The following is a 7,383-nucleotide window of genomic DNA, read 5'->3' as shown; positions in this document are numbered from 1 at the left end:
GGGGGGAGGGGCTTTTAATTTCTTTTGTTTTCTTCTGTTTTTATTATTTTCCTTTTCTATTTTATTTATTTTAGTTAGCGAAACAGCTTTACAAAAATATAACTCCTACTCCTAAATTAGCATAACAACATAGGCCACCTACTCCAAAAAGTTTGGTGATTATATAAACTAGATTAACATTTGTTTAGTATTTAAAAGCATTTAAAATAATTGTTATGCTGCCGTTTTATTTTCTTTTGAGCATTTAAACTTTTTATAAAAATGTGGTTTCATCACCATAGTTACCTATGTATTATTTGGTTCACTCCGAACATTTAAATTTTAATATTTGAAAACTTTTATTGTTTGCTCGATTTTGAATTTGAAATTCGAACTAGGTTCCGAACCAACGCGAGTTTATCCACAGTAACCGAGGTGACGTGGCATCATTAGCGGGGATTACTGTAGCTTAATTACCCGGGCGTCACAATTCTCCTCCACTACAAGAAATCTCGTCCCGAGATTTAAGAGGGGAGTAAGGGGGAAAGGTCTGGTTACGAAATCCTAACGAATCCTCTCAGTCTTGGTTGTTCTTCTTGAAGAGGTCGATCCATTACCTTGACATCATCATTTCTCTGCTACAGGTAATCATGGTGATGCCGCCCTTTTCTCGGGAACTCCAACGTACTTACGAATAGGTAAGGGGTATTCCGGCAGAACGAACCTATGCAAGGTTGACTATCTGGTAGCTAACATAGGGGAAGGTGGCGGAAAGTAACTCTCGAACTGGAACTCAAGAAAATATCGAGAGCAAGTAAGAAGGTACCATGAGAAGTTTCAAGCGGGTAGGCAATCATCTGATGCCTGAAACAAAGTGTAAAAGGGGTCCAGAGCAATGGTAATAAGTTTTGTGTCTGATACCAGAATAGATCAACAGGCAAGTGGCTCGTGATCTTTCATACGAAGCCAAGCGTGAGGATTAACTTTAGTAACAGGGGTGCAGGAGAGTCAGGTTTCGATCCTGTGGAACTGTGGGTTATGGGCCCACCATGTGGTTGAAAGTAGGAAGGGGGCCGACATTTTGCACGGTCATGATAGTAAGGTGCGTCAAAGGGTAGCCTGTCAGATATGTCGGCAACAACATCGATACCAAGGGCGAGGGACGAAGAGAACCATTTTCCTGCTCGTTGAACGAGGCGGGCCAATAGGCAAAGTTCTTGTCCATCGGTGGTTACCGGAATGTTTTCAACAATAGTAACAGGGTCTTGCTGACAGAGTTGTACACCGAGGTGTTTTCATAAGCAGGAGAACATTACTGCTTAGATCATATAGATCACAAGAAAGGTTAAACAAAACAATGGAAAGGAAAAGGTGATCATCAGATCAAATAGAACAATGGAATGGAAAATATGTTTATACACCTATTTCAGGGGTATATCCTTCCCAAGGACAAGCAGAACATGATAACCATGACATGATATCTAGTAGAAAAGCCTCTAGGTGAGGGGAGAGAAATTTTCATGACATTATCCATACAGTGGGGTTTGGATAATTGAGCAAGAAACGTTTAGCATTGGGCTTCAAATGTTCTTGTTGAAACATCGGAGTACCATAGACATGCTTCGAGATAGAATTGACATGGTCTTCAGGTGAAGATCAAACTTTGGAAACACGAAGGATCCATCAGGAATAACTTGTAGAATAAGTCTTATAATTTCCCCATGGATGAACGGATAACCTTGCTGAAAAGGAATCTATAGTGATAGGTCCTCCAGCCGAGGGGGGGGGTGCTAGGCATGACATCATGTTACCGGGTCAGCAAAGAATCAACTTCATGACTCTTGGAAAATTGTCCCAACCATCATATCTGACCGAGATTCAGATCCGATTGGTGTCAGGATACCTCAGACTTAGGATACCTGAGAAGAAAAGGTGCAACGCAAATTGACAAGATGACATTGTAAGATTCTCGGGGAAATGAACTATGAAGTGAATTCCGTTATCAAGAGTCCATCATTAACCCAAGGAGAGGACAAGGAGGTGTCTGGTGAACTCAACGGCAATTCACCGAGATTCCTAAAAGATGGGTGTCCACAATTAGTGAACAAGGAGATAACATTTGTCAGATCAAATGATATAAGGAAGTATGCTCGAGGAAAACATACACAATTAAACATTGGTTGAAAGGTGCGCCCGAAATATGGGTTGGGTTGCATGACCAATGTCAGAATGGTGATGCAATAATCAATAGCCTAAGAATGAACTTTCGACCATTAACTTCAAAGAGATAGGGTTGCTAGAAGGAAAGAATCCAAACAACACCGTTCACTTGTTGGTATTAACACGGGGACCAAGAAAGAATGGTGATGGTGAGAAGTATTTCTATGTCAAGAATTCTCAAGAGGTGGAACAAATCTCAGAACATTCTTAACATAAAGGATGGTAATACTCCAAGGTAAAGAAGAACAATTGCTGGATAGCAAGGAACTCAAGGTATAACACCAAACATGAACAAGCTTGTGTTGGTGGGAGGGCAATAAAGTGGTCGACGATAATACAATTCATCGAGGGCAAGGATGGTATTTCTCATCATGAATTCAATTGATATCCTGGATGAGCTCAGAATGTTGATGATCACGACACCTTTGTCGCGAGAGTCCATGAAGATGTAATCGATCGGTGACGACATCAAGTCAAGTAATGATGAAGTGAAAGGTTATTGGAACCAAAGGTACGACACAAACTCGAAACCGAGCTTGTTGTTCAAGGCGAATTGATATGACGAGGAAAAATCGACGTAAGGTTAGTTCATCGTCGAAAATTGGTGCTCCGAGAATAAGGACCAGGTAGCACCGTTAGAATCGTCACGACAATGATATAGCCAAACAGGCTAGGAATGGCGTGATCGGGTACAAACTCGTACTTATAGAAGCTTACCGAAGAGTTGTTGAACCGTAGTGCGGACTCGGTTCAGTTATCGGTGTCTTTGATTGTTCAATAACTCAGAGCTCGCGAAAAATTGGAATCAGTGGGAAGGTAGCACTTGATGAAGAACTCATAAGGAGTTATGCAGTTCCATGATAATGTCGAGATACCAGGGGGGTAATACTCGACACAAGATCAAAGTAAAGGTGGGACTGGTGTATTGATCCATAGAAGACAATTGTTTTAACTTGTCCGAGAAATGAGATCAAAGAAGAACAATCATGGTCGGAACCACGGTTGCAAAAGGCCAGATCCTAGATATAAGATGGACTTATACCAAAGGAATAATTTATTTAAAAGAAGCTTTAATGATAAGATCTACATCGTGTCCATGGGCATGAACACAAGTTCAAGGTCGACTCCCACTTCTCCAATGCATAACCTTTCATTCACTTCTCACGTTCGATGAAGTTGCAGTGTTGAAATTTTATCTGGTGAAGCACCAGAAGGGTATGACTCGTGAAAACTTTCGGGTTCACACGGTTTAGAGAAGGCATATGTTCAACCCATAGGGGCTTCTTAGAAACATATACCACAAGTTTCAAGAGTAAATAACACAAACTCGATGGCAGAGCATGGTTGAGAAAGCGGAGGATACAATTTACCAAAGGCATTATGTATCAGAGGAAAGGCTCACAAGGTTATTGAATATGAAGGGCGTTGTCAGATAAAATCCAACAAAGGATCTGGTGGTCCACAAGGGATCTGACGTGAGCATCGGTACTCAACTAGAGGAAGAAGATTGCAAGGAGATCAGATTATAGAAACAACTGACTAACTCAATTGTCAAATGCAAAGGAATTATGATTTCCAAATCAAGGGATCAGAAGCAATGCTCTGAGTAGGGATGGATAAGTTGAATAGCCTTAGGGTACAATCAATGACAATTGGATTGGTCGAGAACCAATTCCAGTTAATAGAATGGCAGCTTAGCCGGAGAAGTAATTTATAAGGATCAATGATGATTGCGTGCATTCGCAAACATATTGAGTCAACAGACTCAAAATGATAATGATAAGGAATGTCATTAAGACTACGAGACTTATGGGATTAACCATAATGCGAGCAAACAAGAATTTCAAGAGCCAAAGGCTCCAGAGGATTTTCGGAAGATCGAATAGTATTTTGAAGACGTTTGTGAAACTCATGAACAACTGGGGATGAGCGGATACTTGACAAGTGCGGCGATTTATTTGAAGGGGTATTCATGTGGCAAAGAACTGCTAGGCAGTAGGCACAAAGTATTTTCGGAACAGTAAAGAAACTTCGGGGTATCTTGTAATAACAAGATCAATGGGGGATGACCGTATGAATGGCAAGTGTAAGTAGTTATTCATACGGATTTATCGGTGGTCAGGAATAGCAAAAGTGATGGGCACAAAGTCTCGAGAGAACATCAGAGAGTATCTTCGAAATCTTCTGATGTAGCAGGCGATCATCTGAAGTGAGGGGCTCTCCGGGAAAGTACTTGCGAGAACCTAAAGTTAGTTTTGTTTTTAGCAAAATCGTTTAACCCGAATAGAAGAGAGTTCAGAATCCCAGAGTAAAGGTCGAGGAGTAAAAGATCCTACTACCACCCAATGGCGACGTGGGCCCATGGGCCGCACAGCCATGTTAGTAAAATTTTTGTAAAGTTTAGACTCGACTTCGGCCAAGGAGTTGGAAGGGGGATTCCTACAGGCAGTCGGCTCTGATACCAACTTGTGACGCCCCCGATTCAATCGTACACTAATCATGCACGCAAATATGTACGATCAAGATCAGGGACTCACGGGAAGATATCACAACACAACTCTAAACATAGATAAGTCATACAAGCATCATAATACAAGCCAGGGGCCTCGAGGGCTCGAATACAAGTGCTCGATCATAGACGAGTCAGCGGAAGCAACAATATCTGAGTACAGACATAAGTTAAACAAGTTTGCCTTAAGAAGGCTAGCACAAACTGGGGTACAGATCGAAAGAGGCGCAGGCCTCCTGCCTGGGATCCTCCTAAACTACTCCAGGTCGTCGTCAGCGGGCTGCACGTCGTAGTAGGCACCTCCGGTGTAGTAGGGGTCGTCGCTGTCGGTGGCGTCTAGCTTCAGGGCTCCAGCATCTGGTTGCGACAACCAGAAAGAAAGGAAAAGGGGAAAAAGGGGGAAGAAAGCAACCGTGAGTACTCATCCAAAGTACTCGCAAGAAAGGAACTACACTACATATGCATGGGTATATGTGTAAGGAGGCCATATCAGTGGACTGTACTGCAGAATGCCAGAATAAAAGGGGGATAGCTAATCCTGTCGAAGACTACGCTTCTGGCAGCCTCCGTCTTACAGCATGTAGAAGAGAGTAGACTGAAGTCCTCCAAATAGCATCTCCAAGTAGCATCTCCAGTAGCATCGCATAGCATAATCCTACCCGGCAATCCTCTCCTCGTATCCCTGAGAGAGAGCGACCACCGGTTGTATGTGGAACTTGGAAGGGTGTGTTTTATTAAGTATCCGGTTCTAGTTGTCATAAGGTCAAGGTACAACTCCAAGTCGTCCTGTTACCGAAGATCACGGCTATTCGAATAGATTAACTTCCCTGCAGGGGTGCACCACATAGCCCAACACGCATGATCCCATTTGGCCGGACACACTTTCCTGGGTCATGCCTGGCCGCGTAAGATCAACACGTCGCAGCCCCACCTAGGCACAACAGAGAGGCCAGCACGCCGGTCTAAACCTAAGCGCGCAGGGGTCTGGGCCCATCGCCCTGAGCACACCTGCATGTTGCGTGGGCGGCCGGAAGCAGACCTAGCCTAGTGGCGTTCCAGTCCAATCCGGCGCGCGCCGCTCCGTCGCTGACGTCTGAAGTGCTTCGGCTGATACCACGACGTCGGGATACCCATAACTATTCCCACGTAGATGGTTAGTGCGTATAGGCTCGTAGCTAGACTCAGATCAAATACCAAGATCTCGTTAAGCGTGTTAAGTATCCGCGAATGCCGAACAAGGCCAGGCCCACCTGTCTCCTAGGTGGTCTCAACCTGCCCTGTCGCTCCGCCACAAAGTAACAGTCGGGGGCCGTCGGGAACCCAGGCCCACCTCTACCGGGATGGAGCCACCTGCCCCTTCAGCCCCCAACTCCGAACAGTATCACAGGTAATGTAACAGTGTAAAGTATATAGTATATGCCCGTGATCACCTCCCGGAGTGATCACAGCCCAGTAGTATAGCATGGCAGACGGACAAGAGTGTAGGGCCACTGATGGAACTCTAGCATCCTATACTAAGCATTTAGGATTGCGGGTAAGGTATCAATGACTGTAGCAACAATGACAGGCTATGCATCAGAATAGGATTAACGGAAAGCAGTAACATGCTACACTACTCTAATGCAAGCGGTATAGAGGAGAATAGGCGATATCTGGTGATCAAAGGGGGGGCTTGCCTGGTTGCTCTGGCAAGAAGGAGGGGTCGTCAACTCCGTAGTCGAACTGGGCAGCAGCAGCGTCGGTCTCGTAGTCTACCAGAGAGAAGAGGGGGAAGAAACAATGAATACAATGCAAACAAATGCATATCAATGCATGACATGACAAGTAACGTTGCTAGGTGTGCCCAATCGCGGTAGTAGGTGATACCGACGAAGGGGGAAAACATCCGGGAAAGTATTTCCGGTGTTTCGCGTTTTCGGACCGGTGAACCGGAGGGGGAAAGTTGCGTGTTCGGTATGCTAGGGGTGTGTGGCGGACGAACGGGCTGCGTATCCGGATTCGTCTCGTCGTTCTGAGCAACTTTCATGTACAAAGTTTTTCGATCCGAGCTACGGTTTACCTTATATTAATTTTAAAAGATTTAAAACATTTTTAGGATTTATTTAATTAATTTAATCAACATTATCCAGAATAGTGTCTGCTGACATCATCATGATGTCAGCATGACGTCAGCAGTTGACTTGGTCAACCTGACAGGTGGGTCCCGTTCATCGTACTCTGATTTAATTAACTAACAATTAATTATGTTAATTAGTGATTAGGTTAATTTAATTATAATTAATTAACTTAATTAATTCCTTAATTAATTAATTAATTTAATTATTATTGTTTATTTAATTATTTTTGTATATTTTTTTAATTCTTTTTTTTATTAAAACATTCTGGGGGCTGGGCCCCACATGTCATTGGCCCTAGGGACCAAACGGGCGCGCGGGTAACGGAAAACGGGCACGAGCGTGGGCACTCGTCGAGGTTGACCTGGGTGCGGCGGACGGAGCCCAGGGGCGCCGGACCCAGGTGCTGACTGACCGGGGCCGCAGTTCGCGGCGGCGGCGAGCGCAAGGGACGGATGCGCGCGGGCGCGTGCCCGAGGCCACCAGGGAAGGCGGGCTCCGGCTAGCTGTGGAGCAGAGGCGGATGGGGCCGGCGCGGGCGCGCGGAAGCAGGCGCGGCCC

Source organism: Triticum aestivum, chromosome 7B (genome assembly GCF_018294505.1).
Source record: "Triticum aestivum cultivar Chinese Spring chromosome 7B, IWGSC CS RefSeq v2.1, whole genome shotgun sequence".
NCBI lineage: Eukaryota > Viridiplantae > Streptophyta > Magnoliopsida > Poales > Poaceae > Triticum > Triticum aestivum.
The sequence above is the reverse complement of the archived record's forward strand: the minus strand, read 5'-3'. Positions refer to the sequence as shown.